The 18,608-nt window shown below is 41.3% G+C and overlaps 1 long non-coding RNA gene across 1 annotated transcript in view; it reads right to left on the bottom strand.

Moving 5' to 3' along the window:
* The window catches only part of LOC140598657 (uncharacterized), a 47,815-nt gene extending 34,568 nt beyond the window's left edge, over positions 1-13,247 (bottom strand). Inside the window, exon 1 of the long non-coding RNA XR_012001195.1 lies at positions 13,021-13,247. This is a non-coding gene — a long non-coding RNA (uncharacterized lncRNA). The remainder of the gene's footprint in view (positions 1-13,020) is intronic.
* Positions 13,248-18,608: the final 5,361 nt, after the last annotated feature.

Genomic DNA, 18,608 nt, shown 5'->3' with positions numbered 1-18,608 from the left:
TGCACTGATACTAATAAGTTATTCAGGGCATGCAGTGTTACTGGGCCTGGTTGTAATGTAAATGGAGTTATTTGCTGTGGAAATACCCAGTCCAATCTCTTAGCAAATTGCAATCCCTGAAACTAGGTCCCTTTGGAAGGTGCTTAAATAAATGTATACCTTGTTTGAAAGATTTGCAGCAATTCAAGGGACATATTTGTTTCTTTCTAAGATGAACATAGATTGGCTCTGTTCTATTTGTCATAAAATTTAATTACCAATCATTTATCAGAAGCTATTAATTGCCTGATTTTTCATTGTTTTACTGCCTAAGTGACTTAACATACTTTTACAAAAACACAAGCCCTTTATATGTGTGCATGTGTGTGTGTGTGTGTGTGTGTGTATGTATGTATATGTTTATTTATAAAAGAAAATTAACGAGGTTTTTGTGTTTTGATTTGAAGAAGGTTAACTGAGGCTTCTCAGTTAATGTTTGGAACTGTGTAAGACTCAGTGACAAAAAAGACTATAAAACAGTATTCCACTCTCCAGACACGTTACAAATCTAACTGGGGAGTTAAGACTTATAAACAGAACCAACTAATGAAAAATGGGATGTTATATGTAGTCATGACTATATGAATAGATACTAATTATACAGCTGTTCAGGGAAACAATTTACCAACATGGGATCAAGGATGTAGAAATCATAATTTTAATAAAATGCTGGTGACGTTGCCCAGTTCTCTTTTTAAAGGACCATGAGAAAACTTCCTTTCAGGGTTTAGACCTAGGAAATAGCTGGCTTCTCTTCTTGGACACAGCATGGGGACTGATCTCAGGGAAGCTAGCCAGAGGTCGTTTCATAAACCCTAGAAGAGAGCTCTGTTGAGGCTTGTGCCCAACACAAGCTGCAGACCATTGGAGAGCCTAGAAGATGGGATGATGTAGGACCATGGTGACTGCAAGAACAAAGGTTACTGATTCAGAATCAAGAGACCTGAGTTCTTGTGCCAGCCTAATAAGTAAGTCACTCCTGGAGCAAGTCATTGGAACTTCTTCAAATCATATTAAATTTTGTCTTTAAAAGCTTTTTGAAGTATGATGAAATAACATTCAAAGATGGGGAGGAAAGCTCATTTGGAGCAATACCCTCTAGAGAGCCAATCCCTGGACATCTAGGTAAGGGGTATTCATATAAAGAGAATAAAGCACTTATTGTTCACGTGCTTTAGCTCAGGGCTAGCTCTCAGGTATATTTTCTAGTACCATCACACTTTTTGGAGAGGAAACTCTTTTCATTCCATTAGCCTGCCTTCTGTGTAGAAGAGAGTTTTGACTTCCCAGAACTGCCCTACGGTTACCATAGAGACGGGGGGTGGGAGATAGGTAGACCACCTAGTCCATATTCCCTGAGGTGGGAACTTTACAACAATTTATGAGGTGCAGTATATCCCTATTCTACAGACAAACAAACTTGTCTTGTCTTGGCTCAGAGATATTCAGAAACTTGCTGAGGTCATACAATTAGCAGGTGGAAGAGCTGGGATAGAATCCAAGTCTTTGTGATGCTCTTACTATGTCTGCATTTGGGGAGGATAAAAGGATGAAAAACTTGGTGGTGGTTTGGCAATGTCAGGAACATCAGTGTCCTATCAATGTCAATGATAGGGAAATGTTCAGCTTCAAGTGATAAAATTAGGCTGTGGGTGTGATGTCACCTGGAAGGGTATTACACTCCTCAAGTCCAATCACACCAGTGATCTGCTTTGAGAAGGGCAGTGAGAGGAGGAAGAGAGTAGTGGTTCTCCCTTGCCAGCCCCAAGTCTGGTAAGGCTCATTATTCCAGACGGTACATGTCTGAGGATGCTATACCTACTTACAAGCCACAACTCTGTTTTCCTCCCTGCCACCTGCCTCCCCTTCTGGGTTTGTCATCCTGTACCTTTGCTACCTCAGCAGTTGGCAGCTGGACCTGGCTGAGTGTTCCAAGGGACAAGCTCTAGAAAACTGTGGCCTGATTAAAGCAGGGAGAAAAGCACCATGGGACAGGGTGGGGACCAGCAGTCACAATGATTCCCTACAAGTACCTGCCCTGCTGAATGACTGCATGTGGGATGGGGTGTTTCTATGTATTGCCAATTGAGGGACAGGGTCACAGGACCGCAGTAAGGAAGGGGAGCTAGGCATTCTTTTCTATTTTCTCTTTTTATACTCAGGAACAAGAAAGGGCTGTAGATGATCAACCATTCATTCCAGGGAGCGCTTACAGGATGCCAGGCACTAAGCTAGAAGGAAGACAAAGCCAGTCCTCAGGAAGATGCCAGTATAATAGGGGAGGCAAATGAAATTAAGAATACAGTGTGTATTTAGAAAGAGTAATCTGCTTCATAAAGGAAACATAAGGAGCTGGAATATATAGAAGTAGATTTGATGGAGTCTAGTATATGGGCAGGGAAAACTTCCATATGGCAGTGACATAACTAAATTGAGGGTCTGAAGGATAAATAAAATGACCAGGGGAAGATTTGGGAAGAGAATCCAGATGGAGGAAATATCAAGTACAAAAGCATCAAGCTTGTAAGGCATACATCTTTATTCACCATGAAATATCAGTGACCTATTTTCTCTCTCTCTTTCTCTCTCTCTCTCTCTCACATAGACACCCTATTTACTCATTATCTACCATACCACACACACACTCTATATTATCCCATTTCTTCTTTCTCAAGGTGTTGGAAAGACATACAAACTTGGAATGGGCTTAAGTGAAATGAGAGATAATATATGGAGTGCAATGCAACACTGAGTAGCCTAGAAGGTTGGTGAGTCAAGGACAGTTTACTGGAGAAAATCCCTGTGTAAGAGTAAGATTTCCTAGACAAAGTGAGAAGCAAGAGGATAATCTTAGGCAGGGGGTCCAGTCAAGCAAAAGCTATAAGGTAGAAAATAGCCTGGTACCTATTTAGGTAACTGCCAGCATTTCAATGTTACTAGGAGACATACTGCAAAGCAGGGGGTGGCAAATTAGGCAGGAACCCCTTGTATAACATCCTTGCATGCGTTTTCCTTCCATGAATATTTATTGAGCGTCTGCTACAAACTAGGCCCTAAGGCTACAAGACTGCACAAAATTAGACTTGGTCTATGGCCAGGGAATCAGGATTCACACAAAGTAATAACTCAGTTAAGTGAGGAAGACACCCCAATGATCAGACCAATTGGAGTTGGGGAGTTGACTGGGAAGTATCTAGAAGCCAGACTTTGTAGACCCTATTAGGAAAGCCACTCTTTATTCTCAAAATAGTAAGAAGCTCTCATCAGGTTTTAGGGAAAGATTTCAACATGTTCAGATTTGCATTTTGAAAAGATGATCCTGGGTGCTGTGGGGGAAGGACCTCTATTTCTGACTTGGACACCCTATCCCTCTCCTACAGCTGTTACCAGTCACAGCAGTGGAAGGAAACCTATGGCATCTACTATACAGCATCATCTACCCATGCAGAAGCCTAGCAGCTTCCACCAGCTTTCTGCACTTGCAACCACCTCGGGACGCTGACAACAACGCCTTCCTGTCTGCCTCCGAGGCCAACTCGGAGCTAGGAATTGTCTCAGCAACAATTATATTAATATCGGAGCTAGGAATGAGCTGATGGAAAGCTGTTCATCCATGTAATGAGGTTTCACTTGTATTTTAGAAATGTGTCAGATAATTTGGTAAGAGACAGCAGAGCTTTTTTCTGTTTGTCAAGAGATAGGGGAGGTAGAAGGCGAGTTCCTTAGCTTCAATTGCAATGTGAGAAATGTAATCTGTACAAGAGATGCTCAAGGCAGATAAGCAAATGTGGAGGGAGTGGTGACAGTGAGAGAAGCCCAGGACAGGACATGGCAGGAAGGGGAGAGTGGACCATAAACACCCATAAACAATTGTCATCTCGCAGTGAGCAATCACATAGGATGCATCAAGCATTATCTACACTATTTCATTTAAATAACACAGCTCTATAACGTAGGTGTTAACCCCATTTGGCAGGGGGTTCAGAAGGTGAATTGTGAATTCCAATGCATATCTTCATAATTCCAAAGTATGATTTTATGATGACCTGACATTATGCTATATTCCTGGATTAAAAAATCCTTAATTGGCATGTGTTTGGTGTGGAACTCCGAGCTCTATTTTATAGAAGGGGAAAAATGTACTCAAAGCTAGTAAAGAGTACTTTTTTTCCCATCAAGCTCAGGTGAATCTCAGTGTTACATGTTCCTGTGATGTTTGTGAGATCTGAGACCAGTGCTCTCAAGTATGGCATGTGTAATGACTTTTAAAAGGCACACAGAGACCACGTTGAATAAAAGTGAATCACATAATAGGGAAATTCAATCTCTTCATTTTTCCCAATTGCATTAAGTCAGTGGCTCTCAACATCAACTGCCTGGTGGAATCACCCAGGGTGCTTTAATCAACTTCAGGCTCAAGCTCCACCTCAGGATTAGATTAGTCTAATCCTGCTTCCAAGCTTCTCACTCTTTCATGTCCTGCAAACTACTGGGTGATTTTGGTCAAAGACAGATTCTGATTCCATGGCTGTGGGTGGGGCTGGAGAGCCTCATTTGTAACCAGGTGGTGCTGATGCTGCTCATTAGGGAAACTTACTTTGAGCAGCTACAGTCAAGGGTGTAGCCAAGGTTGAAACTGCTTCAGGGAGACAGTTTCATTATACTGCTAGTCAATCATTTTTATTAGGGTTTAAAATATTATCAACTGGAATGAGTTTCGGGTGCACATGCAACACACCTTAAACAGCAAACAATGACCCTCCCTCCCTGTTTCCTCCCACCCCATGGAGCCCCTTCCCTCTGTGGTATCAAATATCATCATTCTTTTATAGGGATCCTTTCATATACAAGTATAGATGTGTGAGATTTTTTTTTTTTTGAACTGCAAGTTACAGCATTTTAATCACACAGTTCAGCTTTTGTTTTCACTTAAGATATCTTGAAGGTTGTTTTATAACTGTACACAAAGAGCTGCTTTATTCCTTTTTCTTTTCCACTGTGGTAAAATATATATATCAACAACTTATCATATTAACCATTTTAAGTGCAGAATTCAGTAGCATTAAGTACACTCACAATGCTGTGCAGTCACCACCACCTTCCATCTCCAAAGCCTCCCAAACTGAAACTCCATATGCACAAAATGGTGCCAGTTAATATTTAACTCTCCTTTTAGACAAACCAAGAACGGATTTCAGGGCCAGAGATTTCCATAGATAGCACTGTCTGGGTAGAGTTTACTCATGGGGTTCTGTGATCGTTTATTTAATTTTACAGTTGATCTGTTTGTGATAATACTAATTTTCCACTTAGAGTAGTTGCCTTTTAAACAAATCTCATTTCTGTTGAAATTACAATGTCTGGTAAGTATTAGTGAAGGCTGCCCCTGGTGGAGCCACAAGTTGTGACAATGGTCATGAGGAACCAAAGAGGACCCTCCCACTCCCCAGGCAAACCCTCTTTCTGGGCTCCCAACTGACTTTCTTCTCCACACATTTGGCAGTGGAAATGGCCTTCCCTTAAGGCCTCATGACCTGTAGTCCTTTTTCTAAGGACTGAGGCTGTTTTTTCTCAGACCACACAGTATCTCCTCTGTCATCCTTAACAGGATGGCAACCAAGAGTGAAGGCATAGGTCCTTTAAGGGATTTTGTGTTTCCTAATAGATATAGGGAACTCAACCCCAAGCACTTCACAGTAAGCGATACTAGAAAGTGCCCTTCTAGAAAAATCACATCTTTCATGTGGCAGGTATCTGGCTTGAGAAAGTCAGAAAAGGACTAGTGTTCTTCTCACATAGGAGGTTGTGTAACACGCACAGACTTGACATGGGGGCCTGGGCTCATCATCAATAAGCTTAGGGACATGTAGCATGTGACTTTATGTTTCCAATTGTTAGTATTTTTAAAGTTTGCAAAATGATAAGGTGAAGATCTTGGGATGATTAAATGTAGTAGTATATAGAGATATTTAGCACTGTGCCTGGTTGATTGCTAGTGCTCAGTAAGGGGAAATCATAGTCCTGGAAGCAAAGAAAAAAGGAGGATATGGCCAAAAAGTGGGGTTCTGGGATACTCAGGTGGTCACCATCCAGCCAACCTCCCACCTGGGATGGAAAGAGGTAGAGTGTGTGTGATAGGACTCTCAGTGTGAGCCATGACAGGAGAGATGGTGCTATTACATGGAAAGGAAATGAACTCTATCCTAAAACAGAGTCTGGACTAACTCAAAGTGTAGGTGGGCGTGGAAACAGTTTTCAATAATAAAAGAAACTGTTCGCAAATTTAAGAATTCCAATGACCTAGCAGTTACTTCAACCACACATTTTTTTTGTGTACTTTTAAGCAAAACAGAGTATTAAGAAAACAAGTATGTAATAGATACTTTTTTTTTTTAAGATTTTATTTATTTATTCATGATAGACAGAGAGAGAGAGAGAGGCAGAGACACAGGCAGAGGGAGAAGCAGGCTCCATGCTGGTAGCCTGACGTGGTACTCAATCCCAGGACTCCAGGATCGCGCTCTGGGCCAAAGGCAGGTGCTAAACCCTGAGCCACCCAGGGATCCCAGACACATTTTTTTTTTTAAGGTGCTAATATACTGATTCATTGAATAAGATGTGATCCTGTCCTATGTGTCTGGTACTGCTCTAGGTATTTAGGAACAGTGACAGACGAGATGGAGTTGATTCCTGTACTCATGGACTTAAGTACTAACGGGTCTCCTCCAAGCCCACAACTCTGTGGCTCATTCAGCTTATCCACATACAGCCCCTGCTTTTCTGTCCTGCAATGTCCTGGAAATGCAACAGTGTCTGGTGATGCTTCTACCATGCAGAGGAAGAAGAAATAGATGGTTGTATTTCCAGAAGGAAGAATAAGTATTAGATCTCTCAATTGTTAGAAACAAAAAATGATTTACCCTCATCGATGAGGTGTCTTTCTTTCTGTGACAGGGAGAGCAGACTGAACAGAAGGGATAATGAGTGATGATCTGGGCACTGGCTGGAGCTGCTCCAGTCATCGATTGGAAGACTAGCAAATGAGGAGGAGCAATACAGTCTGCTGGGGCTTGGAAAAATGTCCTCAGCATGAGCTGCACAAGATAAAGACTTGTGCATGTTCTTGTGGTAGAAAGGGAACAATTTAACAGTGAACCATCAGCCAGTTATTATGCTGGTCCATAGAATGGATTTTGACTTTGAAAGAACTGGGTTGATCAACATTAGTTTTCTAATTTGTAAAGTGATGATTACAGTACTTAGTTCATTATGTTGGTGGGAGACTTAAGTGAAATGTATACACACAGGGGTCAGTGCCTGGGACATTGTAGAAATGTCAGTAAAATATGCAGAGCTGAATGAAGTGAAAGCAGTGTTATGCTACTGTGGAAAATAATTTGTGCAAGATCTCATAGGCATTAAAAGGCATTGTATCTAAGAATTAACTAGATTTCTACAACTCCTTTCTGCATTCCTTACTGGTAAGAATCCTGTTGCATAAGCAACAATTGATAGACAGCTACAATGAAGACCACCATCTTGTCTGCTTTTGTAAAAGACAGAATTCACAGGCCACTGCTCAGGCTAAGATACCAATTACTGAATTGTCTCACAGTATTGAAAACATGCTTTATGATCTGTGATCAAATCTGGCTTACTCTTAAAACAAGTTGAAAAGAGAACAAGAAAGGAAAGGAATTAGAAAAATACAAAAAGATTACTTTTCTAAAGGGTAAGGAGTGGGCTAAGGGAGCCCTTGGAAGGACGGAGACTTCTCTCCCATGCTTATCTACCAGGATATTCCAGTGACTAAAGGGTTAGGGAGGGAAGGCGAAGCTGAGTAATTAAGGAGCTCAACTATGTCTGGATGAGACAAAAGGAAAAATAAGCTCACCACCCAGGTCAGGGCGGGAAGGTCCAGGGAAACAGGTGAGGCAGGTTTGTCCACATCCCCTGTGAGGAGGCCCAGCAGAACGAGTTTTTCCACAGCTAATCAGTAATGTGTTATCAAACTAGGTGAGGGTGATTCAGGCAGGAGGAGTTTGGGAGCAGTTAAACATAGAGGTAAGGAATGGGTATTTAGTCACACAGGTTTGGGTTTATGTCCTGGTGGTGCCATGTTCAGCTGGGGGCCCCTGGCCAAGTTTATGAGATTTCCACATGTTATCTTCCTCTTCCCTAAAATAGAGAGGATAATACTGGAACTTACTTCAGAAAGTTGTGATTATATGAACTAATTAAGTAAACTCACACATAGAAAGTACTTAATAAAAGGAAGTTGTTAATTATTAATTACTGCCATTATTTGAGAGATTTTTAAGACACAGGCAAACTTAGGGCAGGCAAAGGAAGGATGGCTACTTTTCAGGAGTCATGGTGCTCTTACATTGTGGCTGGGATCCTGGCAGAGGCAGGTCTTCACTCATAGGGAGAAGGAGTTTGTAAAATAACTCCAACATCCAACTGGGTACCACAGCCAAAAGAGCACAAATGCTGGCATTGGTCTTTGACAAGCCCAGGATAGATATCTGGAAAATTTATCCTGGTTACTTATTCCAACAATGGTACTTACTCAAGAGAAGTTACAAATTTAAACCAGCAGAGAATGGTATTCTCTTAGAGCTAAAAGAAGCCCCTTAACTGGATAGGTCAGCACTCTATCTTGGCAAATAGTAGTGCCACTGATTGCTTTTAATGAGCAAACTTATTACCTCAAGTCCAGTGTGGCTGCCTGCCCATAGAGAGAATCCTGAATAGAAGAAAAATTTCTGGCTGGTTTGATGATATTCTGGAGATACAACTTAGTCATTTTTAAGAGAACACTTTATTCACCAGCCTAAAGAGACCGATACTTACCTTTGAGTACATGCATGGGAAGAAAGTAGGTTTGGTCTTGGAGTATAAACTCCCATCAAACTGCAGGTTCCCAGAGATATTGGTATTTCCTTGGGAGTTTATTGAGGAAATAGAACATAGAAGAGGAAAGGCTCTGGATGAACACAGAAGTTCAAATGCTGGTTCTAGTCGTGTGACCTGACTCTTCATTGGTATCTACATTTATAGGATGGGGGTGAGAGGGCCTCACTTATAGAAGGGCTGAGGGAAAATAACAGTGGCAGCAAATATTTGAGAGTCCATTACATACCAAGAACTGTTCCAGCACGTCTATGTATCCACTTCTATAATGCTCACAACACTAGAGGAAAAGCTCAGTGATATCTTCAATCATAGACTAGGAACTTAAAACATAAAGTGGTTGAGAAACTTGTCCAAAGTCACAAGACTAGCAAATGAAGAGCCAGGCACTGTAAACCACGAGGCCACATCTTTTACCACTGTGATGAATGGCCACATGAAATAATGAGGAAAATGTTTCTTTCAGTGTTGAAGAGGTAGTTAGTCAATGTCGACTATCAGTCCCTAGCATAGCATATAGATCTGCACATTCTCCTAAAGATTTTAAGAATTTATAAGAAAGTTTGGGTCCAGTCTTATCCAACGTATTCTTGGAGTTGGAGCTAGTGATCTTCATATTCCTTCTGGGCAGGATGCACCATTTTGCTTTCTTTATAAAAATATTTATCATTTTCTTCAAAGGCCACTAGAGAAAGGGAGTCGTCCTTACAGAGTATTTTTTTCTAAATTTTGGTACACAAGAAAAATGAAGTAAAACTGCACAATTTTAGTGAATCCTCATATGCATCATCTCATTAGATGACAGACTGTAAGGCGGCAGGCCCAGTAATGTCAAATTGTGTATAAAGAAAGATCCCTGGGTAGTGTATTGGAGTAGAAGGCAATAAGCCTGGGAGGTAAGAGCACATGCTCTCAAGTCAACAAGCATGCATTCAAATTTGGGTTCCATCACTCACTACCTGATGACCTCATATCCTTCCATGTCTTGGAACATGTTTCCAAACACAAAGATCATCAGGATAAATATCACATGAAATTATTCAAGGAATCCTCTTAGCACTTAGTAAGTCTTCAACAGAAGTCCACTGCTCATATTGCTATTATCCCCAGCAAGGCTCCAGAAGTTGGACAAGGATTACTAAGAAACAGGGCCAGGATTCAAGCCCAGATCTCCAAATAATATAGTTCTCTTTCCATGATACAACTTTGCTTATGGGCCCCTTCTCCCCCAGAAAATCATTAGGACTCTGGCATGGCTTCTAATAATAATAAAAAAAAAAGGCATTTAAAAAAATCTTCAAACCAAGAAGAGAATAGAACAAGATAAGGAGTACCTTAAAAAAATTATAGAACAACCTGAGGATCAGATATAAAATCATCTTTTAAATAGGGCTAGGGCTGATGCCAGGAAGGCTTAACATACATTACAATGAAGAACACATAAGTGTAAGAAGGGACCCATAAAAACCACCAGCATGTGAAATACTGCCAAATGCTGTGTGCTTGCCAAGAAGGCAGCATCACTAGGCTGGATTCTAATGTTCTTCACTGCAAAGCAAATAAGCTGGGTGTTAATTAAAGTGTATAAGTTGATTCTTGAGGTAGTTGCCTGGGAAAGGGAATCCTACAGAAGAGTCTCTTCCTCTCATAGAGTTCTTTTAAAATTGTGGATTTTCTGCAAGGGAAATTATCCAAAACAAACACACCTGTGTATTCTCTGCTTCGCATTGCTTGCAGGGCTAGGTAGCTTGTGAGCAAGAGATTTATTGTGCTAGTTTCTTTATTGTGCCAATGAACTGGCATCATATCTGCACTTCACAACCACCTCACAGGCTATGACAGAGGGCAGCTGTCCTCTGTCCATTTCACAGAGGAGAAACATGACAAATGGAGGCGCTAAGGGACTTGCCCACAGTTGCAGAGTGGTAGAGCCCATAGAAAGACTTTGATCCCCTAGTCCCAAATATAAGCCTCTTCCCACCCTATAAATGATACCCCAAATAGCAAAAGATAGGTGAGCGAAGCCTGATAAGAATTTAAATGAGTGACCTGATGAAGCAAGGCTGGAAGGATACACTCTTAGCTTTCTGAAATCTTATTGGCATGGTGAGTGTGCAGTCATGGCTCTCATCAATACCACATTTGGTTCAGAAGAGCATGCTGAGCTAAATCAGAGGCAGTGATGTTTATTGACACTGGATAGTGAACCAGCCTTATCATACCTTGCTATTTCTCAGGAAACTAAGTCCTCTTAATGCCATTTAGCTTTTTTCCCTATGTTACCCCAGGAATGAAATAAAGTGCCCCTTGAGCACTTGAAAATTCAGGTGCTTTTTATTTCAGTTTTAGACCAATGGTTTTTGCCTTGTCAAGGGAGTTTGAGGGGAGGTATTGAATGAGAAGGAGGCATCCTGGTGGTCAAGGTATCTCCTGATCCTTTCTATTATTCATTTGCCCTGTTAACCCAGCTCTGGCCATTACTGGGAAATCTGCTAAGCCTTGGGGATCCAGGAGTGTCCAGCAGGCAGAAGACCTGGAGGCTCCCCTCTCTCATGGAACTTGTGTTCTACTGGGGAGATGTACAATAAACAAAAGGACAGAATTTCAGATGGTCATCAGCATTGCAAAAATAATTAACTTGAAAGGAGCATAACTGGGGGTGATAATAGCAATATTGGGCCCATTTTAACTTTGAGCTGAATGAGCATTTTAGGATGCCCTCTGAAACAGACAACATTTGAGCTGAGCTGAAACCTGACTGAAGAAAGACAAATATAGGAAACGTCCAGAGCAAAGTGTTCCAAATGGAAGGAAGACTAGGCACACAGGTCCCAAGGAGGAAAAGAATATAGGCAGCCAGTGTTGTTGGCTCACATGAATTGAGGGATTTATATTAGGTAAGATTGGGGCATGGGCAAGAGGTGAGGTCATAAGAGGTCTGGTAAACCATTCTGGGGACACTGGGTTTAATTCTAAGTGGTCATAGTGCACAAGCCCACGGTCTGTCCTCTGAGTGCATTCTTTTTCCCCTTCCACCATGGGCTCTGGTGTTTTAAAGACCAGCTCCACTGCTCAGCTGCACAGTCTCTAAATTCTTAATGGCACGGATCATGTAGATTACATAGTGCTGACAGGGGACTCCAAATAGTCTCCAATTCACAAGAAGGGGACATTGAAGCTTGAGAAGTAGAGACAAGGTGTAAATTATTTCTTGAATATGGCAACAGGAGATGGAGGCTGTCAGCTTTGTTCTGACTGGAGAAAGCTTCCTTACAAAGCCTCTTTATAGGTGGTTGTCCCTTAACAGCCCTGTACATTTTGAATCTGGAGGATCCTAGACTAATTATGACCTCATTGATTTAAGTCCAGAGCATGGACTGGACCTGCAAACATTGGTTAGGGTCATTTAACCTGAGCTTCAGCATCCTCATCAGTAATTGTAGATAATACCAACACCTGACTCAGGGACTTGCAACGAGATAAAAAGTAGTTCACCCTCATGCTTTACAAACCATAAGCTTGAAATAAGTTCTCACTGTTACAGTTTTTAGTCTCCATCATCAAAAAACGAAATTTGTCCCTCTCTCTCTTTCTCACACATGCGCACTTACTTCAAAATCCTGCATAATGATTTTGTAATCTTTTGGAAGAGGTGCTGGAATAATATAGGTAATGACCAATGCCTGTACATTATGACTCGTCATACAAGTAATTAATTCCTCACTATAGGAAACATTGGCAGAGGTTGCCTTCTCATCAGCATGTAGAAAAAGCCAAGTCCACCTAGATGAATTACCACCTGCCCTCATAACCCAGTCAACTAAACGCACAGGGCTTTCCAGCACGGGCAAAGAGCTCCCCAGACAGAGTCCCTGGGAGCCTGACGCTGCTGGTGGCTAACAGGGGACATAGCTCCAGCCCCCAGGACCCAGGGTACTGGGGATGAGGCCAAGGACAAGCTCAAAGGCTCCCTTTGAAGTAACACCCTGCTCTAGGCCAGCAAGTGGTAGAGAGAGCTAAGGAAAAAGACCAACCCCCAGTCTTAGTATTAAGTTGGATGCTTACCTCCTCTTTCCTTGGTACAAGCTCCACAGCTATGACAGGGGGAGTCAGGACTCCTTCTGGTGGGACACAAAGGAGAGAGCCTGGGCTGCTACCACCTCCAGTTATCCCTTCAAAGAGGAGTGAGTGCCAGTAAAAACTTTCTTCCCATCTCTGGCTGGAGCAGGCAGCTTCAACCGCTTTTAGAAGCCCAACCCAACACAATTCCTCCAAAACATTTCCTCCTCTCCTGCTACAGAAACTTGCTTAGCCCCACCCTCTCCAAGGCTTCTAGGCTCTTCTTCCAAGTCCTGCATCTCCACCCTCCTCCTCCTCTTCCTTCAAGGCTCCCTGGCAGGGCTGGCCTAACCAGCTCAGGTACCCAGAGCTAACCCCAGAGAGGCTGCCTATGCTGTTAGCTGGTTGGTGGTTGATTTGGTCTCCATCAACTTGGTGCTGGCCCCTCCAATTTATTTTGAGAGGGAGCCCCTGAATTAGAGCCAGAACTTGGGCACCTGGCCCAGATATGGGAGACCAGAGAGTATCCATTTTCTGGTGATTGATTTAGAAACTTGTAGAAATTCGAAGACCAAGTGTCAGAATATGGGTGTTTTGTCTAGCTGCTTCACAGGGTAACTTCATTCCAGGCCAAGCAGCTATATCTCTATGCCAGAGACTTAGCTATATTGCACCCCTATTTCAGGGGCCCCAGCTTGTCTCATGACAGATGTAGCCGCCACCTTTTTTTCTCAGTAAAAAAGGTGAGGGGGAGAAACTTGAGAGACACTTTGAAATCTGAGCACCAGGCTGAAAAGAGAGATTTCATTTCTTCGTCTGTGTTGGGGAGATCAGCAAAAAAAGCACAATGATACACTCCGGCTCTATTATTAACAAGCACTTAGTCATGCCAATTAATGACTGTTCCACTAAATCCACAGGTGGTCTTAAAATAAAGCGTTAAATTATCTTTGAAAAAAAAAAAAAAACAATCATTGCTCAGGTTCCAAATCTAAGCATTGGGGATTTTATATCCTTGCCCTGGTAAGTTAGTATTTCCTCTCTCCAGATCAGAGATGTATAGATCTTCAGATTCATAGGAATGATCTGGGATTTTGAAAATGCAGATTTCTGCATGAAACTCTCGGATTCCCAGAGATTTAAAAATACAGATTCTAAAACTTTTCCCCTCAGGATTCTGATGTGAGTGGTCTGGCTCCTGTGCTTCAAGGAATTCTGTCCTAGAAGAGGTCTACTCTCTTCCCAGCCTGACATTTCTTGATGTCTTTTAAACTCCACAAGGATCAGTTGTTTCCATTGTTTTCAATTCATGCTTCTACCCTTACCCTCAGGAATTTCCCAGCTGGCTCTAGTGTGTTCCTCCTCCCTTTAACTTACAAATGAGCTTTGTCAGGCGAGAGAGTGTTAAGACTCACAGATATTCCAACTGTAAAAGAACTTAGAAGTGATGTCATTGAAACTTTTCTTATCCCACCAGAAAAGATGTTAAGTCCTAGCTCTGCCCTTTCTCCCTTCTGACATCCAGACCTAGATTATTGCCACTACTACACTACCTTTCCCAAAGCTGCCTCCTCTCATGCCAACCCTTCCCGGGCTCACTCCCCATGGTACTACTCCTGGAGAAGAAGCCAGGTTCATGGGCCCTGCAATCAATTCCTCTCCCTCCTCCATGGCTGAGGCAATATGTTCAGGTTTCTTATTTCTTCAGTCAGATTTAGTGTTAGAACGAGATTCTCACCTCCCACTTGCCCCCCCAAAAGGAGTTATTGTACAGGCAATATCTTATATGACTGTCCATCCCAATCATTTACATCACAAGGCAAGAATGACAGGACCCATCTGATTTAAAACACATTTACTTAGCGCCTAATATGTGCAGGGGATTGTGCAGGCACAGCAAGGGGTATGAAGAGGACCAAAATGTGTTAGTGATGATGTCATTGCTGTTATGGGCATCACTTTACCAGTGAATCGGGAGGCAGCACTGGGTAGACACCAAATGATGAGAGTGATGTGGAAAAACGTGTGCGCTTTATTTACCTGAGGGGAAATGATCTCCTGGAGCTGCCCTCCCCATGCTAGTGGTAGCTAAGATGATCCCATGTGATACAGTAGAGAAACTAAAATTAAATATTTTCTCACCTGGCCAATGCAGTTCCACAAGTCTTTCCCAGTACTCATAACCTTTAGACAAAATGAATGGCTGCATAATCTAGTGGTTACAAACACATACTTTGGCACAGAGTGCTTATATTTAAACCCTTCTCCACCAGCTCCCAGCTGTGTGGTTGGGCAAAGGGCCAAATGTCCCTGGGGGTAATTAGGAGCAGATAGTAGTACTTCCATCACAAAACAGTTACGAGGATAATATCAACTAATATATTTATATATATAAGGTGCTTTTAAAGTGAAAGTGCTTAAATATTATTCAGGAGATCCTGAATGTTGTTACCATGCATTTATTTGCACTATGAAAGACTTTTCTCACCACACGACCAATAATATCTTCCAAATATTTGCTCAGTTTGATTCATACTTCTCACTTTTATGTTTAAGGTTCTTTCTTAGTTTATCCATTCTTTCCTCCATGTATTCATATAAATATATATATATATATTTTATTGAGGATATTGCCAAACAGTGTGGTAGGTCCTGGGGGTACAATGGGTGAACAAATAAATAGCCACTGTCCCTGCTCTGAAGGAGTTCATAGTACTGGCATACTAGATATTGACTGAACAATCACACAAAAGTTGTGATATTATGATTATCATAAGTATTAAGAAGGAAAGCTCATGAAAAGGATTTGACCTGATCAGCGGCTAGGGTAGAACTGAGATGTGAAGGAAGAAGTGGAATTAACTATGTAGAGTAGAGGTGGTGTGTCAAAATATTCTAGATAAAGAAATGGCCATGTGCCATGTGTATTAGTCTGTTTTACTGCAGTATTAACTGACCTCCACATCTCAGTGGCTTATACTGTAAAGTTTTATTACTTGTCTATTACTCACAGGTAGGCTGTAGGTTAATGGTAGCTCTGCTTGGGCCATGACTCTGCCTCTCATTCAAGGACTCAAACTGAAGTAACAACACCAATGTGGGACACGCTATTCTTGTAGTAGAACAAAAGGTCAGGAGCACTGTTGGAAACCTTGAACATAACTCTGAAGGCTTCTACTTGGATGTAGCCTTGTCATGTTTGCTTACATTTCTTTGATGACAGTGAGCTTTTAACATTCTCAAAATCCACAAGAAGGGGCCATTGAGGCCTGAAAAGTAGAGATCAAAGCCAAACTCAGGACAGCCCTGGTGGCTTAGCGGTTTAGCGCCGCCTTCAGCCCAGGGTGTGATCCTGGAGACCTGGGATGGAGTCCTGCGTCAGGCTCCCTGCATTGAGCCTGCTTCTCCCTCTGCCTGTGTCTCTGCCTCTCTCTCTCTCTCTCTCTCTCTCTGTCTCTAATAAATAAATAAAATCTTTAAAATAAAAAAAGCCAAACTTAAAGCCAATGGGACAGGGATGTAGAATCCTCAACACTGGAGACATAGTACTTACTGTACATGGCAGTGAGCAGGAGCATAATACTCTTATAGGGAGGGGATGGGAATATATAACTGTAAAAACAATCTAATATAACTGTAAAAATAATCTAATCTACTATGCTAAGACTCTGTGTAAGAAAGCAAATGGCAAAAACCTGGAGACCTGTGTGGCTAAGGCTGAGAGAGCTAGTGGGAATGTAATAAGGGGAGACTGGAGTAGTAGGTAGAGCCAAGCCATGTAAGAGAATCTGACCTTTACCCTATGAGCAATGAGAAAACACTGACCTTTACTCATTCAATCTTTTTTCCTTAGTTGTTAAAAGAACACTTTTCATGTTTTTCTGGTTTCTAAAGCATACATGTTTATTATAAAAGATGTGGAAATGACGAATAAATAAAAAGAAAAAATAAAAATCACCCTTAACTTTACAACTCAGAGAGAACCATCATTCATTGATATTTTGGTGAATATGATTTTAGATTTTTAGATGCTTTTTAGTGTATAGGAAGTACTTTTAAAATGAAAATTGGATCACATTCTTCATCAGTTGCTATGAATATTTTTCAAGTTATTAAATATTCTTTCCATCACAATCATCATCGTATGGATGCATCATAATTTAACTAATGCCCACCTGTTAGATGTACATATTTTTGTGATTTTTCCATTTTACAAAAATTCAACGTAGGTTTCATTTAATAGACATGGCATTTTTATCTTAAAATGTATGATAAATTTTGAAGGCCATTGATATACATTGCTAGTTGTCCCTCAAGAAAAGTTGTAGCCAATCACATTTACAACCCTAGAGAAGGATTTGCTGACTCTGTTGATAATTATCTTATATTGCCAATTTAATTAGTGGAATATATTGTCTTATTTTTATTTTGCATTTATTTGATAAGTAAGAACAGACTTTATTTTATATAATTCCCAGTGCTTTCATCAGGGAAAGATTTATTTGATTAACCATGGGTCTTTCAGATCTTCTACTTGGAATGTACTCATTTCCTTTTCAGATAATTGTAACTACTTTATCCCCTTCAACTCGTTATGAGATTTTCTTCTGCTTCCTACCAAACACATTCTCTGATTATCCCTGCCCCTGATTATCTCCTTGCTGTGGGAGCCAGTAGAGGATATGGGCAGTTGGTTCTATGATATGCTGGGATGATATGGTTTGCATGTACTCTGTCTCCCCAAATGGTGAGGGTGCCCTCTTGTGATTGTGCAGTGTCTCACTCTGTGCTCTGCATGTGTTATGATGCACAAATATTTATGAGTAATCGCATGATGGCACATGGGTGGGTAATTTTTGACTTGATGAATGGCTCAGTTGTGGGGACTTGCACTAGCTATATTACTAAATGATTGTGGACCAAAGTAATTTCGAATGCCACTCAGAATCTCTTTTTAGATTGTAATCAAATACCAATTTTTTCAACTTTCATAATATAGATTAGCAACATAGGATGTTCAGATTTGACAGAGGCCCAATTACTTTATCTGACTCTGAAATTTCTTTATCCCCTAGCCAGAGAATTTCTGTCCATTTGATATGTGGTATGTTATTTTTATTGATTTTATTAAGTATTTGAGGCTTTTTTTTTCATTCTCCTGTTATAGGTTGTGCTAATGTCTTGTCAAGCTAGTTTGATAATGTACATTGTGTCTTCATGCTCCATTCTCATGTTACCAGGAGGGGACAAATGAAAAGACCATTAACAGAGCATTCCACTGTATCACTGGGGAATGTAGGGAAAATGGCAACATGGTAGTGACATGGTCTTGCTTCCTGTGGCTGTAGAGTAGGTGCTTGAGAGTCTCAGGCCTCAGGTGAATTGCCTTTATGATGATTTCTCTCTCCATTGCATCATTCTTGAATTGGCTCATTTTATCTGACCTGTTGGTCACTTGCACCCTTATCTTGAAGGTGCAGGAATCAGAGCCTGTCAAGCATTTGTCCCAGGTGGTGCTTGAATCTAGTATACACTTGAACATACATCATCACTGCTCTTTCCCATTTTACAAATATTATTTATGCCCATATCCT

This window comes from Vulpes vulpes, chromosome 4 (assembly GCF_048418805.1).
Source record: "Vulpes vulpes isolate BD-2025 chromosome 4, VulVul3, whole genome shotgun sequence".
NCBI classification, from domain to species: domain Eukaryota; kingdom Metazoa; phylum Chordata; class Mammalia; order Carnivora; family Canidae; genus Vulpes; species Vulpes vulpes.
The sequence above is the reverse complement of the archived record's forward strand: the minus strand, read 5'-3'. Positions and strand labels throughout refer to the sequence as shown.